Source organism: Eutrema salsugineum, unplaced genomic scaffold (genome assembly GCF_000478725.1).
Source record: "Eutrema salsugineum unplaced genomic scaffold, Eutsalg1_0 scaffold_11, whole genome shotgun sequence".
NCBI classification, from domain to species: Eukaryota; Viridiplantae; Streptophyta; class Magnoliopsida; order Brassicales; family Brassicaceae; genus Eutrema; species Eutrema salsugineum.
Window position 1 is genome coordinate 1392162 of NW_006256901.1, and position 22293 is coordinate 1414454.

Sequence of the window (22293 nt, forward strand, 5' to 3'; positions counted from 1 at the left end):
ATAAACCGTTTTTCTCTCAGTCTTTTCTTCAAACTTGCCGGGAAAACCAAATTATCTCTCCGACAGCCTCAATTCTCAACCCATCTTTCAAATTTGCTTAATTTTCTCTGGAGACGAAAAGGGAATCTCCCGGAGTTCCCCAATTGAGAAACCCTAATTCCCAAATTCCATGATCTGTAGATGGATTGCATTCAATTCGAGAAAAGTGTCCCGTGTACTCTCTCCTTTCTCTTCCCTCTTACTCACTAAATCCTCCTTCTCCGTCACGAAGCTCGACGATGAGCCGCTTTCCCCTACCAATTCCACGTCCCATCACGAAGATTACTTCTATCAGGAGATTCTATTTACGATGAAGAAGAAAGGGTTCCGAGAGTTTCTCCACGGGCATCACTTTCGAGGCTTGGTTTCGGATTTGAGGCAGTTTCATGTCGAAGAGATCATGGATGAATTGATTTCTGAAAGCCCAGATCTTTCTGTTTGGTTTTTCAAAGAGCTGAAAGATGTTTATGGGTTTTGCCATTCGAGTTTGTCCACATTGTTGGTTGCACATATTTTAGCTGGTCAAAGACGCTTCAAAGAGCTTCAAGTGATTCTAGAACAAATGCTCCAAGAAGAAGGCAAGTCCACTCTTTTTGTATTGCTTTCAATTTCGGTGGGAAGTATATAGAGAAAATCGTTATGATATTCAATGTTACTGCAAGCATAGAGCTTTGGCTGAAGTTGGTGCGGATTAATAGAGAAAAATAAAGGAGCTTTTATAGTTTTTTTTAATGTAGAAATTTTCTCACCCTGAACTTGAGTGTGTCGACACAAGCATACAACACTATTTTGTATAAATTCAGAGAAACAGATAAGATGTGGGATGTGTACAATAATATTGATGCTAAGAACGAGTACACATACTCAACAGTTGTAGATGGGTTGTGTAGGCAACAAAAGCTAAAAGATGCAGCTTTTTTCCTCCAAACTTCAGAGTGGAAGGATAGTGGCCCTTTGATAACTCCGGATTTTAACCCTTTTTATGGATCCTTTTAATGTCTTTAACAGGTGTTTTTACTCTATTTTCAAAGGTTTTCAAAGGATTTCTATATTTTTAGATTTTAAAAGACTTTTCAGGTAATTTGGGATAAAGAGCATAAATTGGAATAAAAAACTATTTTGGATAAATGCAGACCGTCAGAATTCTCATGGAGAGACGAAGACCTTTTCACCGTCTGATCACCCTCAAAATTGGACAACTTATAGAAGAATCAATCAGCTTTCAAATTCACTTGGTTTGGAGACATTCCAACGGTTGAATCTCAAGATATTCCATTTGCCCTGGAGATACTCGAAGACGACCAGCAAGTCACGCGACCACGGCCACCAGCCTATTTCCCACGGTCACAAGCTTCCCGACCGCGGCCAACCACCTATTTCCCACAGTCACGTTACTCCTGACCGCGGCCGGCCAATTCTGATTAAAAGCCCATATTTCTGAAGCACAAAATCATTTCTCAGACTAAATTCTGGAACCCTAGAGACCATGGAGTACTGAAGACTATAAATACTTGTCATTTAGGTCGTTTTTAGAGAGAACCTTCATACTTTTACAGAAACCCTTTTCCTTTAGCCGTTTTATGCGATTTTTAGAGAAGATTGTTCAACTCTGAGTTCTTCAATAGAGAAGCTTTCTTTCATCTCTTTTCTTTACTGTTTTTGATTATTTTTATTAAAACCAATAATGATGTCGACCTCAGCCATGTCTGAGTAGATCCCGAGTTGGGCTTAGGGTTCCCGAAAGGGGCTCTCATAATCGATTAAAACATCTAGGTTTATAGATCTGGGATTTTAAATTTTTTTCTTTGTTTATTCTCGTTCTTATTGCATGTATGCTTGATTGATCACCTAGTATCTGATCTAGATAGTTAGTGTTGCGAAAGTTTTCATTAAGTATCAGACATAAAATGAAACAGGCGATCTCCGTAGGAGTGGAAACCTACCTGCGGCGAGATCGTGAGTACTGGCGAGTCTTGTGCAGCTCTTGCGTTCTCTCCCTTCCAGGGCCAGAGTGGAAACCTACTGGTCAGGGTTGCGAGAAACAGTTGGTTATGATCACGACAGTGACGTAGTCATACTGCCGTACTCTAGCTCTAGAACCCTATATTTCGATATCCGTCAATCCCAATCTATAATCCCTAGTGTTAAAACCGATTATGATCCCTGTAGAGTTCCCAAAAGCTCAGCGTTTTTAGCCATAGTTTACAAACCAATCGATTTTTACTTGCTTATTAAGATCTGCATTTCATTTGCTTTAGTTGGATATTTTGCTTGCTTCATTTGCTCTCCATTCGATTTTTCTACTTGCTCTTTAGGATAGATTTATTTGCTTTCTTTTGTTTTAGTTTAATCCATGACAAACAACCAACCTCTAAAACCAATCTAGTCTAGACATAAAGTTAGAAACGGTAGAAGAATACCAGGCACACAAATCTCTGTGGATTCGATTCCTAAATATTACAACTGATTAGCTGTGCACTTGCGGTTTTCATTTGTTTTTATTAAGGGTAAAACTTGTTCCTTCACGCAGATGACACGCATCAAGTTTTTGGCGCCGTTGTCGGGGATTTGTTTCGCTGCCTTTGCTATTTTTCTTGTTCTAATTTCTGTTCTAGACACCTGATCTCTAGTTCTTTCTTAAAATTTTCTGAATTATCTTTCCCTTTTTTTTCTCTGAATTGCATGAATACCAGGCACAGATCTGTAGAAAACATTCCAATTCTAGACGAGATAGACAAACACGAAAGAGAACTTCGAAGACTTAGATGAACGCAAGGAATGGTCAACGACGACCAGCCTGGAGATCCTGTTAACCGAGCTTTAAATATGGACCAAGATGGGTCCAAACATGGAGAAAATGAAGAGAACGATCACAGAGAAGGTGATCATGCTCGACAAGATGGAGAAGAAGATGAGGTTCCTCCAAGAAACCATCAAAACCGCAAGAGAGAAGAACGCGAAGACCGTGATGCACCTATCAATGCAGCCGATGGTGACCACCAGGGGATGCAGCAGAATGGACGCGTTAACCGCCCTGTTCAGCCAGCAAATCAACAACAAAGACAGGCCAGGAACCATCGCATGGCTGATTTCGATGCACCTACTCAAAATTTTCAGAACCGATCCGCATTTTAAGTACCATTTCCGAACGGAATGAGTTTGAAGTCAAGCCTCAAATCATCTCATTGGTGAAACAAAACCAATTCTATGGAGTTCCTTTTGAACATCCAATGGACCATATCGAGCTCTTTGAAGAAATCTGCAGCATGATGAGAACAAACCAAGTTCCAGCAGACTATTTAAATTGTAAGTTGTTCCTTTTTTCATTAGCAGACAAAGCTCACCGTTGGTTGAAATATTTGCCTGCAGGATCGATTACTAATTGGGAAGAATGTAAAACTGCTTTCCTGAACAACTTATATACTAAATCAAGGTTGAACTTGTTGAGAACCAAGATCTCAAGTTTTCAGCAAAGACCGACTAAACCTTTCTATGAAGCCTGAAAACGTTTTAAGGAGTATGAACGTGATTGCCCTCACCATGGATTTTCTGGATCAAGCCTGCTGAGCACATTTTACCGAGGTTTGCAACCAAAATACAAACTTTCGCTTGATACAATCAGCAATGGAGATTTTGGACAAAAGACGATAGCAAAAGGAAGAGCCCTCATCGAGAATTTGGCTCAAGCCAATAGCAATGATTGTCCTGAATACGATCGCTCGACAAAGCAAACCGGAGCAGATAACAAGGAGATAACCGAGTTGAAGAACATGATGAGCCAGCTTTTGAAAAGCAACAATCGCCCAATCCATGCTTGTGAGACCAACAATGGCGCAGAAGACGAAGGACCTAGTGATATCGATCACACTAATCCAGCCTTTCAAGAAGAAGAAGTGAACTATGTAGGGGCACAAGCACCATATCCAAATCGCTTCAACAATGGCTTCAACAACAACTTCCGGAATCCAAACTACAACAATCTCTCTTACCGCAATCCAAATGTGGATAATCCTCAAGATCAGTACTACCCTCCACAGCAAAAATCCTTCCAAAACAAGTTCTAAGGTGGAAATTTCGGAGGGACAGGAGCTTATCAACCGCGATAGCCATATAACTATCAAGGTAATGGTTTTAACAATCAATTTGTACAACAGCAAGGAGTCACAACGAACCAGCTAGCCTCGCAAATCAGAAGACTTGAACAGTCCATCCAACAGCTTGTTATGACAAACGAAAAAGCATCTAAAGACATGAATGTGAAGGTTGACTGCATGTACAATGACCTGAATGGGAAGTTTGAAGCTTTTTCTTCGCACGTCAAAAAGCTAGATGTACAAGTTGCCCAAACAGCCGACTCTATGAAGAGGCAAAGTGGAGCTCTTCCCGGAAGAGTTGAAGATAACCCCAAGAGATTTTGCAATCCCATAACCACGCTGCCCGAAGAAGAAGCCAGAGCCGATGGAAAAATGAAGAAACCCCAATTTTTGTACCACTTTACAAGGATGTTGATGCCAAGCAACCACCATTCAAGGTACCTCAATGTTCACCGTTTCAAAGGCTTACAAAAGCCGACGATCCGAGACGTTTTGTTTTCCACTGTTTTATTTCAGGAATCAAGTTCATAGAGTGTCTATGCGATTCCGGAGCCAATGTCAACATCATGTCAAAGACATCTGCCGAAATATTGGGCATAAAAACCTTAAGGACATCGACGGTCAAGGTTATCTTTGGAGATTCATCTCAAAAAGATACTGAAGGGGCGATTCATGATCTACAAGTTCTAGTAGGGGACAAGATTGTTCCAGCAGATTTCCAAGTTCTGGAAATGGATCAAGACAAGGAGAGACGACTCATATTCGAGAGACCATTTCTAACTACTGTAGGAGCAGTAATTGAACCAGCATGCTGTCTTCCTCAATGTGGATCGCCGAAGATTTTATCCGACTGCCCTCGATGATTTTCCAAGCAAAGGAAACCGGCCAAAAGAGAAAGAAAAGGAGAAGCCGAAAGCTTTTGCAAAGATCAAGATCATCATTCCACCGGATGCAACAGAGATTAGTGAGGACCAAATCCAGGAGTTGATCGAAAACACAAAAACGGTTTTAAACAACGTTAAAGTCCGAAAGAAGGGTAAAGGAAAGAAGACGGCTCATCAAGGGGAAGAAGTTAAACCTCCAGCGACCGGAAATGATAAAAGCACATCAAAGTGGAGTGCCATTCAAATCAGCCTGATTTTTCAGGCCTACGTCGAGCTAAACGACTTAAAACAAAAGCGCTTAATGGGAGGCAACCCATTTAGGTACTCTTTCTTTTAGTTTTCTTTTTATAATTTATATTTTCTTTCCCTTTTAAGTTTCAGGTATTATTATAAAACAAAAACAAAAAAAAATCAGAAAAATAGAAAAACCGAGAAAAAAGGAGAGGTTTTTAGCTGCTCGTTGACGAAGGCCGCAGCATCCAACCAACCAACCCGCGGCCAAAGCATCGTCGACCGCAGCACCGTGAATGTGACCGCGGCCGAGCTTGTGATTACCGTGGTCGCGCGTCTCCTGACCGCGGCCGTTGGTCGCTGAGACGCGAACTCGGACTTCCGCTGCTTTTGAAAAGTTCCCGGTGACTCCCGGTGATTTCCCGGTGATTCCTGGAACATTCCCGGAAAAGCTCGTTAAGGTTTTCCGTAAGTTTTAAACCCCATGTTGCGTACAAGACAAGAAAGGTAAGTTCCCGTAAGCTTTTGAATTCCCATAAATTTCCTGTTTTTGCTACAAAAACGTTTTTTAAAGAAAAGAAACGCACTTTTTGGATCAAAACCTCCTTTTTCTCTTCTCTTCCAAAAGACTTGGAGATTTAGGAGATAGAACATTTTTTTCAATTCTTAAGCTTTTTAAGAAATTTTTGGTCCAAACCTCACTATTTTTCAAAGCTGATTTCAAATCTATCATCAAATCTCCCTTTCCAGCAAGGTATGAAGCTCAAACTCGTCATTTTTAATTGATTTTGGAATTTAGGGTTTTCTTAAAAAGCCCAAATCTTGGTTTATTGATGGTGGAAATAGCTTAAGAACAATAGATTATCCTTTTGGTTATTTGAAAATCGATTTTAACACCTAGCTTAAGAGAAATTGAGATTTTTGAAATTTGGATTCTACATGCTTTATAAAAATCGAATTTGGAACAGCAAAATTGATGAATTTGGTTTAGTCTTGTGTGATTAGTGATTAGTATTAGGTAACCTATAGATTTGACATAGAAATTGCTCACTTATACCGATTTTTAGAAGATTTCTATGTTGAGAACATCAAAATCCGAATCTGGTCATGAACTATTTAATTTCTTCGATTCAATGTCAATTATGCTTGCTTGTGGTTTTAGCTAATCTCTTGATACTATGATTAGTATAACTGATCGCTAATGTGTTAAAATCAGCATCCATATTTACTCTTTTTCCAAGAATCATCTCGTCTTGTAGGAAAAATGGAACAAAACAGATCCCGAAGAAGCTGTCGCACTGGTGACAGCTCTGAGGACATTCCCGATGATAGTACACTTGGAGAGTATATGCTGAACCAAGCCAGACCGAGAATAAGAAACTACGTGATGAGACTGCTCCAGCATCAAGAGAAACACGAGCGATTTCCGAGCCACCACAGATTCGATATGTTGGGAAGAGACCAATCCGAGAGTGGACTATGCAAGACATTTCAAGAAGCTGAACATCAAACTGACGCCCTGCATTGATTATCATGCACTAGAGATGCTTGGAATTAGAGAAGATGTAATCTGGTACATCGATGCACTTAAGCTGAGACCCTACATGGAGATGAACCTTCCAACTTATCCCGATCTAGTCCGCGAGTTCTTAGCAACTGTCACACTCCACCACACGAAGAGGAGGAACCCTAGAGCATCTGACGGCATCTTGTCATTCTCTATCCGCGGACAGACATACTCGCTCACCATTTCTTCACTTTGTGAAACTCTTAAGCTTCCATACACCGATGGCATTCACCTTGAAGAAGAACCCGATTTTGACCTATGGAGAGAGATGGGTCATGGCGTCTATGATAGCGGAAGATCCAAGTCAGCCCTTTTTACTCATCCTGCAGTGAGAGTTGTGCACAAACTCTTAGCACACATGATTTTCTCTAGAGCAAACATGGGATGTGTTTTGAAGACCGAGCTCATTACACTTCAGATGCCATTTATGGACGACTCACGACTTGCCTGCTTTGCTTGGATCATAGCACAGAACATGGTGAAGGTGAAGCATGATTTACATGGTTGTGAGGACGCTACTCTAGCTAACGGGAGCGCTATTACAGCGATACTACAAGCTGTAGGATTCGACTTCTCATCTAATGATCCCCTTCCTGATGTCTGTTATGACATACTCTATCTCTCTCGCGATCACACTATCTCTCGTGCCGCTTTCGATCCATACATGTTTGGCTACAAGTATTGCACTGGCACCGAGGAGCACCGAGTCTGCTTACCTTCAGCATCAGTCTCGAGATTTTGTAACGGAGGACGTCCGCGATGGACTCTGGAACCCGATGAGTTTCTGCCATCTGTGCCTCGTCTACCATTCACCATCGGCCAATACATAGTGGCCAAGACAAAGCGCGATGCAGCTGCAGCCCGTGCTCACTTTCAGCCATCTGTTTCGATCGGCCACAGTTCATCATCGACATCGTCACACACACATTCTGATCTGGAGCGCAGAGTTGAGAGACAAGGACGACGCTTTGAGCGTGTTGTCACTTTCCTACAAGAGCAGCACTAGTTCAAAGCAGACACATCGGAGGATGAGTGATTGATCAGCACTTCACTGTCATTTGACAGCCATCACGGTTCTATCATCATTTTCTTTTCTTCTATCTTATTTTATTTCCGCTTTTATTCACCATCTTCTCACCAACTTTTTCACACTGGGGACAATGTGATTTAAGTCTGGGGGAGGCTGTCTATCTGTACTAATCATTTTCTTGCTTTTGCTTTCAAAATTTCAAGTACTTTTTAATTTTTAATATGCAACCTATTCGACCTTAAGTATTTTCAGGAATGCTTGACACAAAACTATGATGATTTAGACTTGCACGCTTCTACACTACGCAGGATAGCTCATTTGTGGTTAGCACTAGACTAGGCGGTAGCTAGAGTACTTGCACTACAAACTCCCACCAGAGGACTTCTATTCATGGAGATTCTTTCTGACAGGATATACTAGCTCATTTTATTTGACCTTAATATTGATATCTAATTTTCTCATCATTGATTTTAGGCAGGCATCGAGATATACATCTAGGACGTCTTTTACCCTCATTTTTACCACTCTTTGTCGTCCTAGTTGGACAGTTCATCTTTATCTGGTACCATACCCTAAACCCAAAACCCTTGTTTTCAATCCTCATGTATTCTCTCTTTAGTTTATATCAGCAGATATGTGCAAAAACGTCGGAGAGAAGAGGAGCGACGCAGTTTTCAGTCACTCACAAGGAAGACTGAATGGAATTGGTAATTTCGTGCTCTCTATGACTCTATATCTAAAGGTGTAACCTCTTCCAAAAAAAAAAAAAAAATGAAAGAGAGGGAAACAAAAAGCCTAATGAATCCTAGATTGTCGAAATTTTTGGAGCAAGAAGCAACCACTATTCATTTTGAAGAGCTATGGTTTTGAAAAATTTACAAAAACCTAAGTCTGGGAGAGTTAGGAGAGAACCTGAGGAAGAACACCAGGAATCTATGGCAAGAAGAAAGTGACAGAAAACTGTGGATACCAACAGCTTCAGTATCTCTTGCGGTTTTGCATAATATCTTGCATCCTCCAGATTTTCAGGTAACCCGTAAACACTTTAAGCCTTACCCCTAGAATAATCCTTTTCACACTTAGCCTAGATTGCCTTGCTTAACCTTTCTTTGATGAGAACCACCGAAATTTTTAATAAATGTTAAGAGCTAGTTGACTGGAAGTTAGATCTAAGTGCAATAGATTTTCGCATGACGGATTAACGAACTAGTTATGCCCGTATTGCTAGTGAGAATTTTCTAGGTTATTCCCGATTGATGCATAATGATTGATATAGGTCTAGACGCTTGGTCTATGAGATTTTGTTTAGTTTCTGCGTTTTCAAACCTCTCACCGAGATTTGGCCTTTGTTTTGTTTGAGGACAAACAAAAGACTAAGTCTGGGGGAGTTGATAACACCGAATTTTGACCATTTTTATGGATCACCTTAATATTTTTTACAGGTGTTTTTACTCCATTTTCAAAGGTTTTCAAATGATTTTTATGTTTTCGGATTTAAAAAGACTTTTCAGGTAATTTGGGATAAAGAGGCATAAATTGGAACAAAAAAACTCTTTTGGATAAATGCAGACCGTCAGAACTATGGAGAGACGAAAACCTTTTCACCGTCTGATCACCCTCAAAATTGGAAAATTTATAGAAGAATCAACCAGCTTTCAAATGCACTTGGTTTGGAGACATTCCAACGGTTGGTTCTCAAGATATTCCATTTGCCCCGGAGACACTCGAAGACGGCCAGCAAGTCACGTGACCGCGGCCACCAGCCTATTTCCCACGGTCACAAGCTTCCTGACCACGGCCAACCACCTATTTCCCACAGTCACGTTACTCCCGACCGCGGCCGGCCAACTCCGATTAAAAGCCCATATTTCTGAAGCCCAAAGTCATTTCTCAGCCTCAATTCCGGAACCCTAGCGACCATGATCGTTTTTAGAGAGAACCTTCATACTTTTACAAAAACTCTTTTCTTTTAGCCGTTTCATGCGATTTTTAGAGAAGATTGTTCAACTCTGAGTTTTTCAATAAAGCTTTCTTTCATCTCTTTTCTTTACTGTTTTTGATTACTTTTATTAAAACCAATGATGATGTCGACCTCAGCCATGTCTGAGTAGATCCCGAGTTGGGCTTAGGGTTTCCGAAAGGGGCTCTCATAATCGATTAAGACATCTAGGTTTATAGATCTGGGATTTTAACTTTTTTCTCTGTTTATTCTCGTTCTTATGGCATGTATGTTTGATTGATCACCTAGTATCTGATCTAGATAGTTAGTGTTGCGAAAGTTTTCATTAAGTATCAGACATAAAATGAAACAGGCGATCTCCGTAGGAGTGGAAACCTACCTGCGGCGAGATCGTGAGTACTGACGAGTCTTGTGCAGCTCTTGCGTTCTCTCCCTTCCAGGGCCAGAGTGGAAACCTACTGGTCAGGGTTGCGAGAAGCAGTTGGTTATGATCACGATAGTGACATAGTCATACCGCCGTACTCTAGCTCTAGAACCCTATATTTCGATATCCGTCAATCCCAATCTATAATCCCTAGTGTTAAAACCGATTATGATCCCTGTAGAGTTCCCAAAAGCTCAGCGTTTTTAGCCATAGTTTACAAATCAATCGATTTTTACTTGCTTATTTAGATCTGCATTTCATTTGCTTTAGTTCGATATTTTGTTTGCTTTATTTGCTTTCCATTCGATTTTTCTACTTGCTCTTTAAGATAGATTTATTTGCTTTCTTTTGTTTTAGTTTAATCCGTGACAAACAACCAACCTCTAAAACCAATCTAGTCTAGACATAAAGTTAGAAACGGTAGAAGAATACCAGGCACACAAATCTCTGTGGATTCGATCCCTAAATACTACAACTGATTAGCTGTGCACTTGCGGCTTTCATTTGTTTTTATGAAGGGTAAAACTTGTTCCCTCACGCAGTTGACACGCATCACCCCTCTGTAGTTTCTTTCAATAGTATCATGGCAACTTACTGTAAATTAGGTTTTGTAGGTATGGCCAAGTCATTGTTCTGTACAGTTTTGAAATGTGGATTGGTTCCTCGTGTATATAGTCACAATATACTCATCAACGGACTCTGTTTAGCTGGTTCTATCGAAGAAGCTTTAGAATTTGCTGATGGTAATAATCAGCATGGAGTGGAACCTGATACGGTCACATACAATATTCTTGCGGAAGGTTTTCATCTTCTTGGCATGATCACTTGGGTTTCGGAGGTTATTCAAGGAATGCTGGATAATGGTTTGAGTCCTGATGTTATCACATACGCAATACTACTATGTGCGCATTGTCAGTTAGGAAACATCGAAAAGGGTTTAAGATTGCTGAAAGAAATGTTGTCGAAGGGAATTTGAGTTGAACAGTATCATCCCCTGCAGTGTAATGCTCAACGTATCGATGAAGCTTTATCGTTATTAACCTGATCTCGTGGCATATCCTATTGTGATTCATGGCCTCTGCAGATTAGGAGAGTTTGATATTGCTGTTTGGCTTTTCGACGAGATGCGTTCCAAAATAATTCTTCCAAATTCTTGGACACTTGGTGCAATGTTGCTTGGTTTATGTCAGAAAGGGATGCTACTCGAGGCAAGAGCGCTTCTGGATTCTCTGATTTTAACTGGCTACACTCTGGATATTATTCTGTACAACATCGTAATTGACGGGTATGCAAAGTATGGTTGCATTGAGGAGGCGTTAGAGCTATTCAGGGTAGTGATTGAGAGTGGGATAACTCCTAATGTTTCGACTTTCAATTCTTTGATTTACGGGTATTGCAAGACCCGGAAGATAGCTCAAGCTAGAAAAATCTTGGATGTCATCATCTTATATGGATTGGTTCCAAGCGTTGTGAGTTATACAACTCTGATGAATGCATATGCAGACTGTGGACATACCGATAGCGTAAATGAGTTGCGCTTGGAAATGAAAGCAAAAGGAATCACACCAACCAATTTCACATACTCGGTGCTTATGAAAGGAATATGCATAGGCCGGAAGCTCGAACAAAATAACCAGGTACGCAGGGACATGGCTTCTGAAGGTATAACTCCAGATCAGATCACTTAGAATACTATGATTCAGTCTCTATGCAGGGTTAAAGATTTGTCCGGAGCATTTGAGTTATTTGAAGAAATGATATCTCAAAATCTTGATCCTACGCCTGCCACTTATAATATTCTAATTGACGGCCTTTGTTTCTACGTTTACATAAAGAAAGCTGACAGGTTTCTTTATTGGCTTCAGGAGCGGGAGGTTAGTTTATCAAAATTTTCGTATACCAAACTGATCAAGGCACATTGTGTGAAGGGTGATCCTGAAATGGCAGTGATGCTCTTTCTTCAGCTGCTAGACACACTACAAAAAAAGCAAATATTGTTACGGAAAAATTGTGACTAATTGTTATGTCACAATTTTGTGATGATTTTCATACGAAAATGTGACAAAATTCCTTAGTCACAGAATGAATTGATCAGTTTCACTCTCTGCTCACCGATTCCAATTTCGACTCGGCGCTTTCCACTTTTGACTGTATCTTTGTCGATTTCTAAGCTCCTTGGTGTGGCCACTGCATGCAAGCTTAACCACGAGGTATTTAAATCTCGATCTGGGTTTGTATAATTTGCTATCAGCTTAGTCGAATTTAGGTCTAAGATTGCTTGAATTAACTCTTGATCTCTCCGATTTCGGATTTGTAGATCGAATTTATACCTTAATTGTGTAGCTTCGTTATTGATGCTCCAATTTTTTGATCTGATGCAATTAGATGCAGCTGCTCCTGTTCTTGCTAAACTGAAGCATCCTATCATCATTGCTCAAGTTCTTTCAAGAACATGGGTTTCTCTGGTTGTCCCCAATTTATTAACTCGCGCTGATCTCTGTCGAACTGGCTAAAGTAAAGGTATTAACACTAACCATTATCGTTCTCTCTGTTCCATATCTATTCTCTCTCTCTTTCTCACTTGTTTCTTTCCATTAGTTTATGATAGTAGTGCTATGGTCAAAGCCGATGATCACTTGGGGTCTTCGTCTCTCATTAGTGACTGTCAGTGGTATGTTGCACATCCCTTGAAAAGATCAATGCCATGGTGTTATTTGATATGATATTAGAATTTTGCCTTAATTTTTATACATTGGCTCTCTGGATTATTATTCTCTGCAGCTCTTTATATGGCAATTTTTATATGCAGGTCTCATGAGTTAATGTCTGTAAAAATGATTGACCATATGGTGGATACGCATCACATTGATATTGATGCTCAAATGGTGAAAAAAGTGAAGGTAGTTTCCTTTCTTAAGACTCTTTTGCTTCTGTTAAATGGCCCGTAGTCTAAAAATGAGAAACTGAGTTACTGGTTTCAGTCTTTTAGTCTTTACAAATCCAATCTAATATTTCTTGCTTCCTAGCCCTCTTTGCTGTTTATTTACCTAAATGTTTACTTGACAGGATATGATCCTAGCTAGTACTGAATTTTCACAGCTAAACGTAAGTTCTTAAACAGGCATGTTCTCTTTTCTTGTCGAACTGAACAACTACTTATGTTTTTTTAAATATTTTTTACCTTCTTTCATAATTTGCAGAGCAACACAGAGAAACGTTTCTTGTATGATATTGTTGCCAATGGTCGATACATTGAACTATATCCAGATGAACAACTTGCAGAAGCTAAAGTTCTCAGGTTCGTAATCTTTGACCCGATAGATTTCTCAAAAGGAATAACATCTCGGATCATAGCGGCATTTGAGCTTTCCATGTTGTTGTGTTTTTTCCAGAAGTAAATGTGCATTTTCATCGCTTGGGCTATCATAGCCTGTTTTAATTAATAGTAAAACAACTTTTCCGTGATCTGTTTAGTTTTGTTACTGCCTTCTAGCTCAAAATGTTTTTTACTATCATTTTATAAGCTGCACACCGTCATTTGTGTAATTATTTCTTCTATGCATAAGCTATTCTTACATCTTGATACCTACATGTATAGGGGAGTCCAGGCAGTGTCCAGATATTTGAATGTGGGAAAGATTCACAGAGTCAGCCACTTGCTCGACGTAGCTTCTTCCGATGTTCCTCTGTGCAGTTTAGTTGGAATCATGGTTCCACTGGACTCTTAGTGGTTGTACAATCAGATGTTGACAAGACCAACCAAAGTTATAATGGGGAAACAAAGCTACACTACCTTACAGCAGATGCACACACGAAGGCCTAGTTCCATTACGTACGTCCTAAGCTTTTAGGTATTCGCTCTTGTGATTTTTGAAAGTATTGGCTCTTTGCTGCTTTTACAGGTAAAGAAGGACCAGTTCATGATGTTCAGTGGTCCTTCTCGGGTTCAGAGTTTGCCGTTGTATATGGCTGTATTCTTTTTCAACTCTGTTATAACGACTTATCTGTATGAGTTTATTCGCATCTATATGTTGCTTCTGGTAATTGTTTCTTTAAATTTTGTTTTTCCTTAAGTGTGACTTCAGTTATGCCTGCTTGTGTGACAATCTTTGACAAGAAGTGCAAACCTTTGATGGAACTTGGCGAAGGTCCTTATAACACTCTTCGCTGGAACCCTAAAGGGAGACGTATGATTCTCTTTTCCATCCCTGTTCTCTTTTGTCTTCTTGTTTTTGTTTCTTTCTTAAATAGAAGCTTTGAGTTCATACATGCATTTTTAACTTTGACTTTATGTTCCACAGTTTTATTGTGGCTGGATTCGGTAACTTACCTGGTGATATGGTAAATGACAATCCCTTGTGTTCTTCGCAATTTCATTTTCCGGTTAACAATTAGTCAGCAATTTACGTTTTACTATCGAAATGATCATCTCTAAATGGTTACTCACTTAGCTAAATAAGAGGAAAAATATGTTGCAGTCCCATTGCTATACTGATCAGTTTTCATTTAACAGAAGCATACTAGCTTAACATTGAAAGAAAAAGATATCGCTGTTACCAACGTCAAGATTGATTTAGCTCGTGGAAGAGAAATCCTCTTGAATGGTAAGTATACAAACACTATTTAAGCTTCAGCATCTTTAAACTGAGTTGATCCAATAGATCCTTCACTAAAATACTCTCACTTTATCTTCAATCCTTCACTTCTGCATTTTTTCATATATAGATCCGAACCTATTTATAACTCTTTTAGTATGATCATACATCCAAACTTGTTCATTTACAGGTTTTCGACCCATTCAAAACTATCTAAAGAATATAAGAAGATAAGTTTTCAATTTATACACCTGCTCATTTAATTCCATTGGACCTTTACCCACTATAGATAGTTATTTTATTATATAGTCTCATGATTTAGATTAGGTTAACTCTAGCTATTTATAAATAATGAAATGTTATTAATTTTACCCTAATTTTTATTTCATGTCCTCAACTTTCTTTAACCACGTTGCCAAAAATTTCCCACTAATAGAGAAGCGCTAAAAAATTTCTATCCATCCACTACAAGAAAGAGGGGCTTTTCCAACGAATTCTTTACGTCGATTTATAGTCGTCGTAAATTTACGACTCAGTTACGTCGAATGTACGACGTCAAAATATTTCGTCGTAATTTCGACGTAAAATAATACTGTCGTAAAATCGTCGTAATTTTACGACGACATTACGACAAATAAAGAACAAAATTTATTTCGTCGTAACATTGTCGTAAAATTTACGTCGATAATACGATGAATTGGCCTCTATATTGCAATTGACGTAATATCGATGTAAATATAATGTAAATTTTATTTCGACGTAAATTCGATGTAAATATTTAATGGCAATATGTTGGTAACCAAACAAAAAATCTATATATACCCTTTCTTCTCTCATTATTCCATCAACCCAAAAAAAACGTATAAAGACACAAATTTTTGAGTCTTTGAATGTTTAAGTAAAATTTTTAGTAGTTGAAATTTATATCAAATTTCAAAAACAAAAAGTCACTTATTTGTTTTTGAAATGTCTATATACGATCTACGAAAGTGGATGTATACGCCCAAAAATGGTGATGGATCGTTGACTGAAGACTTCAAAAACGGATTGGAAATATTCATGTACCAGGCCGGTCTTATGCAAACTGTAATTGAAAGCGGCAAAATGTATTGTCCTTGTGTGAAATGCAAAAATAGGAAACATAGTCCTATTGACACTGTCTAGCAGCATTTATTGAATAGAAGGTTCATGCCCCAATACTTTATTTGGTATCAGCATGGAGAGGGATATGGTCAAAATAGTGGTCAGATGGCTGCACGGAGTAGTAGTAATCATCAAGAACATGGGGATTTTGAAGCGTCAAATGATTATCAAAGTAGTCAAGTTCAGGGTGAAGATCATGATAGGATGCATGAAATGGTTACTGATGCATTTCATGAAACACATGCTGATACTGTTGAGGAGCCCAATGCAGATGCGAAACGTTTTTATGATATGTTAAACGCAGCAAAACAGCCTCTTTACGAGGGATGTAGGGAAGGTTTATCAAAATTATCATTGGCAGCTCGGATGATGACAATAAAAACTGATCACAATCTATCTGAAGTTTGCATGAACGATTAGGCAGATCTTATTAAAGAGTATTTGCCAGATGATAATTTGGCTGCTGAAACGTATTATGAAATTCAGAAGCTGGTTTTTAGTCTTGGATTGCCTTCTGAGATGATTGATGTTTGTGTTGATAATTGTATGCTTTTTTGGAGAGATGATGAGAAGCTTGAAGAATGTCGTTTCTGCCAAAAACCAAGATATAGACCGCAAATTGTTGGGCGTAAGAAGATTCCTTACCAACGAATGTGGTATCTTCCTATCATTGATAGGTTAAAAAGACTATATCAATCTGAACGGACAGCTGCGTCGATGAGATGGCATGCAGAACATTCACAAACAGATGGCAAAATGACTCACCCGTCTGACGGGAAATCTTGGAAACATTTTAACACCGTACATCCAGACTTTGCTAGGTCTAAGCGAAATATTTATCTTGGTCTTTGCACTGACGGGTTTAATCCATTTGGTATGTCCGGTAGGCAATATTCATTATGGCCTGTGATTCTTACGCCATATAACCTTCCTCCAGATATGTGCTTGCAAAGGGAGTTTTTGTTTCTAAGTATATTAGTCTCTGGTCCAAATCACCCGAAGCGGGCCCTTGATGTGTTTTTGCAACCACTCATACATGAGTTAAACCAGTTGTGGCATGTTGGAGTACGAACATATGACTGTTCGAATGGTAAAAAATTTACGTTGCGAGCGGTGCTTATGTGGACAATAAGCGATTTCCCGGCATACAGAATGCTATCAGGTTGGACAACGCATGGGAGGTTATCATGTCCTTATTGTATTGATAGGACTGATGCATTTCAGCTTAAACATGGTCGGAAAACCTGTTGGTTTGATTGCCACCGTCGGTTTTTACCACCAAACCATCAATATAGAAGAAACAGGCGTTTGTTTATAAAGAGCAAATAGGTTCGTCTCCCTCCACCAGTGTACCTAACTGGGGTAGATCTTGAAGCGCAAATAGATCATTGGGGTAATCTTGAAACGGTCCCCCGATGAGGAAATTGGCACACTCCAGCGAATATGCCTGAAGGATATGGGGTTCATCATAATTGGCACAAGAAAAATATATTTTGGGATCTGCCATACTGGAAAGATCATTTGCTGAGACATAATCTTGATGTTATGCACATTGAGAAGAATTTTTTCGATAACATCATGCATACTGTTTTGAACGTCCAAGGAAGAACCAAAGACAACGTTAAATCACGGATGGACTTGCCCGATATATGTAACAGAATTGAGTTGCATATGGTGAGTAATGGGAAAGCACCAATTCCTGTATTTCGGTTGGATGCTGAACAAAAAACAGCATTGTTTAATTGGGTATCATCAGCCGTGAAATTTCTTGATGGGTATGTATCTAATCTGGCTAAATCTGTGGATAAAGGACAAAAGTTTTCAAGGATGAAAAGTCATGATTGTCATGTGTTTATGCAACGGTTACTTCCTTTTGCGTTTGCTGAACTCCTACCGGGACATGTCCATGAGGCACTAGGAGGCATTGGAGCTTTCTTTCGTGATCTAAGTACAAGGACATTATCAGCAGATGTAGTTGCACAACTGTCTACAAATATTCCAATATTGTTGTGCAATTTAGAGAAAATATTTCCACCTGCTTTCTTCGAGAAACCCAGGCCACACCTGACGGTACTATCCAAGTACCGTTGACCGTCGCTGAGCAAGACCAGATCTTTGAGGAGGTATATGATCGATTTCAAATTTTTTAAAATTTATTATATTTAGTACTTAATTATCTGTATATATATGATCTAATTAACGTTTTTATTTTCATTTGTAGGTTGCTCCAAAGAAGAAGGGTCGAACCTTAGGGATGGACTCTATTAGAGATTGTCCCGCCGCCTCGGCTTCCGGATTCCGCACGCAGGAGGATCCGAGTCAACTTCGTCAGGAGCTTGCTACGGCCAACACTGAAATCACCAGTCTACAGCATGAGCAACTGACCCAGAAGCAGGAGCTCACCGAAATCAACGGTTTTTTCGACATCATAGCAGCAGCGGTTCCGCAGTTGGCCACTGCAATCCGAGAGAGGCAACGGAGATTTCGCGGGATTATTGCGGGTAATTCCGGTGGACCATCTGACCAGCAGACGCAGGGTCAGACGCAGGGTCAGACTTCGGATCCGGTAGTGCAGACGGGAAACGACGGTCCAGCAGCGACGGACGGCCATGACAGAGAGCCTCCTCGAGACGTCGATCTCAACCTCGACGATTATGAAATAACATTGTAGATTAGGTTTTCTTTTGTAAAAAATAATTTGTTTTTAATTTATAAATTATTTTCGAATTTAAATTTTAAATTATAATGTTTTTTAATTTAATTTTCATTTATTTGATTATTTTAAAATTTTAATAATTAAATTTAAATCGAATTATTTAATTAATTTCTAAGTCGACGTAAATTCGTCGTAATTTTATGTCGACTTAACGTCAAATATTTTACGACGAATTAACGTCGACTTATTTTACGTCGAATCTACGTCAAACTTTTACGACGAATTTACATCGACCTATAAAAAAATTATTTCCCTTATGCGAAATAGATCGTCTTCTAATCGTTGTTAAATCGATGTAATTTTACATCGATTTTACGTCGGTGTTATGAGAAAACTATTTCGTCGTACTTTCGTTGGAATATTTACGTCGTGTTTACGACGAATAGTTTCCGACGATGTTACGACGATTTTCTTGTGTTGGCAATTTTACGATGATTTCTATTTTACGACGATTGTTTTACGACGATTTTTCATTCTTCGGTAATTCGACGTAAAAGGCACATTACGTCGAATTTACGTCGATATCTGCCGACGTAAAAGTCGATCTTTCTTGTAGTGATCTCCTCCACTCTCTATGAAAACCGCTCCCTTCCTTTTAAATTGAAGCACTTTGTTCTTTTCTTTCAGTTTCGACGACTCTTCTTTTTCATTGAAGTGACTTGTTGTGTTTCAGTTCTGAGATTTCATTTGAAGGTAATTCTTCAAATCTACTAATTCTGGATTTTTAGAAGTTAATCTAGAGTTGAATTTGTATACCTTCTCTTGAATCTGTTTTTTACTCATGTTTTTATTGTGTAGGTATGGAAGAAGTGGATCGGACAACTTTGCCTTTACTCCATCCTAGTCGCCAAAATGGCGCTAAATGGTATGTATTCAGAAATTCTCTTACAGATATCTAATATAGAATACAGTTTCATAAAGTAGCAACTAGTTAATCTATTTCAATTAACCAGGTTTGGACACCACACTCAAGTATCAACAGCTGTGAAGGAGATCATTCAAAGTTGTTTTAGAAGACCATGGTACTCTTGGAAAAGAGTGCCACCCTTCTATAAACAAACATGGTTTGAAATGTTTAAGGTATTTTTTGTTTTCCTTTCACTTGTTTTTTGTAGGAATAAATCATTTTCAAACTAACTCATTTTTTTTTGTAGAGAAAATTTAACTGGCATAATAACATCAATGATCAAGTTGAAAGGGAGTTTAATAAGCTTGCTGCTTATCGGCTCAGATGAATGATAAGTCATGCAAAGAATCTAGGTGAAAAACCAGATTGGATTCTGCTTGAGTATTGGACTGTTATGCTAGCTCCTTGGGCAACACCAAAAGCAAAAGCAAACAGTGAGAAGGCGCGAGCTTCTAGAATGTCTGATCGAAATGGTCTAGGCCCACATTCTCACCTTGGTGGTTCAAGATCCTGCGCCAAACTTCAAGATCTTTTGGTAATGAAAAATTATTTTATGCTAATTTTGAGTTTTGACTATTGTTTTTAATTGTTTCACATTGTTTTATCTTTTTGATTACAGGAAGCAAACAATGAAGACTATTCATTTATTGCTGTGATGAAGAAAGTGCATCAAAAGCCTGATGGGACTTATGTTGATCAGCGAGCAAAAATGGTTGAAGAAGTTTATGAGAAGTATATACAAGAGCGACTTGAACAACTTGTAGCTGCCGGTGAAGAGAATGTGACTGCTGAAAGTCTTGGCCAAACTGAATAAAATGAAATTTATGTCAAGGTAATATTTTTAAAGTTATACAATTTTGGAACTTCTTTTGAAAATGTGTTTGTGTTCAGCGTAATTGAAGCAGGTGGAATCACAAATTCTTTTGGCTTGATTAGTGTGGTTGTCTTTAGTTAGGCGTGTATTTGGTTTTATTTGGCTTGATTAAGGAATGCTTAAAAAAAAAAGAGATTAATGACTGTTGTGGTTTTAGGTCGTTGGTTTGATAAGTTTTTTAGTTAGGCGTGTATTTGGTTTTATTTGGCTTGATTAAGAAATGCTTAAAAAAAAAAAGAAATTAATGACTTTGTTGTGGTTTAGGTCGTTGGTTCGATAATTCTTTAGTTTCCATGTTGTGAGTATATCTAGTGCTTGTATCAGATGACTAAAGTAGTTTTTTATCATTTATTTTTTTGTTTTCTATTCTAGGCTGCTGCATATGCTCCTAGGTCTTTTCAACAAAACCACATCTTTGGACTTGGAGCACTAAGTGGAGTTTTACCATTTGTTGAAGCTTCTCCAAATCAAACACAGACTTTGAAGAAACAGGGATGATAACTCGGATGTAGGACTTGGAAGCTGAACTCAAACAGAGCCATGAAGAAAACCAGCAAATTCAGAAAAGGCTTGAAACTATTGAAAAAATTCTTCAGTCTCTTGCAAATCAGAATGCATAGAGCAAATTTCACCACTTCTACTACCAAGCAAATTCACTCCACCACTTCCACTACCAAGCAAGTCACGTAATGTTTAATCTTTTTAGTAATGTTTAGTCTGTTTTTTATCAAGTTGTTTCTACTTATCTTTAGGATTGTTTTTTTCATATTCTGTTAAGACTAATTTCTTTTAAGTTTCGTTTGTGTAACTTTGTTTATTAGGACTACTTTTTCTTTTAAGTTGGTTTGTGTAAGTTTGTTTCGGATGGTGGATGGTTAATTAATATTATCAATTGCTTATTATATTTTTTTTAATGTTGTATTGTATATTATTTATTATATAAAAATATAGCAATAATTGAATTAGAAATATTTTATAATTTTGTGATAATAAACAAAAAAACGTTATAATACAAATACAATTTGTGAAAATTATGTGATTATTTTTTTGTCACAACCTGTGGCATAATTGTGATAATATTAGTCACTAAATTATGATATTTTGTGACTTTAATTTAGTCACTAATTATAACGGGTGTTGAGAAACTATTTTGGTCACAATTTATAATGATTTTGTGACTTAAATATAGTAATAATTTGTTACAAATATGTGATAATTTTTTGTCACAATTTATTGCGTAATTGTAACAGTATTTTTTGACATGAATTGTGTTGTTTTTGTAACTGTTAAAATTGTCACAAAATGTTACAAATTGTTACCATTTTTATTCGTCACAATTAGTTTCGTTTTTGTAACTATTTCAAGATCGTAATAAAATGTTACGAATTATTACTATTCTTATTCATCACAAACTGTTGTTACGTTTTTGTAATGGATATGAGATTGTGACGATTTTACTGTGATATTTTGTAAACTGTAATATTTTAATCACAATAAAAAATCTGTGACGAAATATATATATATATATATATCTATTGTTACATAAAAAATTGTAACAATAATCATTTTTTTGGTAGTGACCGAGGATTCGATGTTTCTGTCAAGGATTACAATGTGGTGATCAATCGTCTGTGTAGGAGACAACTAGCAAACATGGCTAAATTCTTCTTCCGTCTAATGTTAATTATCTCAGGGTATTTTGCCTGACTTAGACATCTGCATAGTGATGATCAAGTCAGCAGATGCACTCGCCAAGACAATCAAATGGGGTTTGTTGCCTGATCAGTAAGTCAGCAAAAGTTTGGTCTCTTCTCTCATCGTATCTGCTA

At 38.2% G+C, this 22293-nt stretch overlaps 2 long non-coding RNA genes and 2 pseudogenes across 2 annotated transcripts; 3 read left to right on the forward strand and 1 right to left on the reverse strand.

The window, feature by feature from the left end:
• The first annotated feature begins 169 nt into the window (after positions 1-169).
• On the forward strand, positions 170-22253 carry LOC112089889 (annotated as a pseudogene).
• On the reverse strand, positions 3486-3586 carry LOC112090129 (annotated as a pseudogene).
• Positions 14531-15090, forward strand: LOC112089891. The gene is made up of 3 exons (XR_002901304.1): positions 14531-14570; positions 14743-14833; positions 15015-15090. It is a non-coding gene; the product is annotated as an uncharacterized LOC112089891 (long non-coding RNA).
• LOC112089890 lies at positions 19484-21142 on the forward strand. The gene is made up of 5 exons (XR_002901303.1): positions 19484-19548; positions 19637-19763; positions 19838-20125; positions 20210-20422; positions 20837-21142. It is a non-coding gene; the product is annotated as an uncharacterized LOC112089890 (long non-coding RNA).
• Positions 22254-22293: the final 40 nt, after the last annotated feature.